General features: G+C 29.8%; 1 protein-coding gene across 3 annotated transcripts in view; it reads right to left on the reverse strand.

The window, feature by feature from the left end:
• Positions 1-1,037, reverse strand: part of LOC106461026 (mothers against decapentaplegic homolog 3-like) — a 57,390-nt gene that overhangs the window by 19,057 nt on the left and 37,296 nt on the right. The gene's annotated exons all lie outside the window — the stretch shown is intronic.

Here is a 1,037-nt window from a genome sequence, read left to right on the forward strand (position 1 = left end):
AATTCTACAGGGAAATATTTTTTAAAAATCCTGAATTTCCACTAGTGTGACCCACGTGATATGTTTTGTCTAAGCATGTCATTAAACATAAAATACTCTCTATAAAATCGTTATTGCTCAAACAAACTATAATTTTATAGCCTTCAATTTTTGTTTGGTTACAGAGCTATCGAATAGTAAATCATGCCCCTCCTGCCACATCCTCTCTTTCACATTCATTGATAGTTCTCTCTTACGTTTCATTATATACTACCTATAACAAATAGAAAGTCAAATGACATATTGTATAATATTGTGTTCTGAACAGATAATCGTCAATTTCACTGAGAGTAGCAACATCGTTCCCATGGGAAAGTTAACGACTAGATTGGATGAATTTGTAACGACTCTTGTTGCATAGTTAGAAAGCCAGGAAAATTTTGAGAGGTAAGTGAATTTGTCTACTTTTTGCATGTTATTAGTCTATATTCTTTCGTGCATTATTTAATTATAATAAAAATTGTTAAGTGCCTTACTATAAAAAATCAGGCTTAACTCTCCTCAACAATCAAGGGCAAGAAAAAAGAAGATTAGGTAAATACTTTATTTCTTGTTTTTCATATTTATTCTTTATTTATTATTATAAAAGTAACTAAAATATAAAAATATGGATTTCTTTAAGTTATTTAAGACTAGATTAGGTAAAATTAGTAATAATAATATAATTAAAATGGTTCACGAGGCACGCACGTGAGTAGATCGTGGGTAATGTATTTCGATAGCGTAACATGAGCTACACATTCCCCAAGTGATTTACAACTTATAATGGTGCGGATAGTAGTTAGACACAGTTGAAAGGGCAATAAAACAGTAAAATTTAATTATAATTAGATGTATAATGTTACAAACTTAGAGCTACTTGAGATAAACGAATGTAGTTTCATATTACAATTTAAAGTCATTCTAGAAAGAAAAAGATTTCTTTAGATTTTTTTTATGGTTACGAGGTCGGTCGAATTGACCAATCCCATTTTGATATAGGGTAGGGAAAATAAAAG

Source organism: Limulus polyphemus, unplaced genomic scaffold, assembly GCF_000517525.1.
Source record: "Limulus polyphemus unplaced genomic scaffold, Limulus_polyphemus-2.1.2 Scaffold882, whole genome shotgun sequence".
Classification (NCBI taxonomy): domain Eukaryota; kingdom Metazoa; phylum Arthropoda; class Merostomata; order Xiphosura; family Limulidae; genus Limulus; species Limulus polyphemus.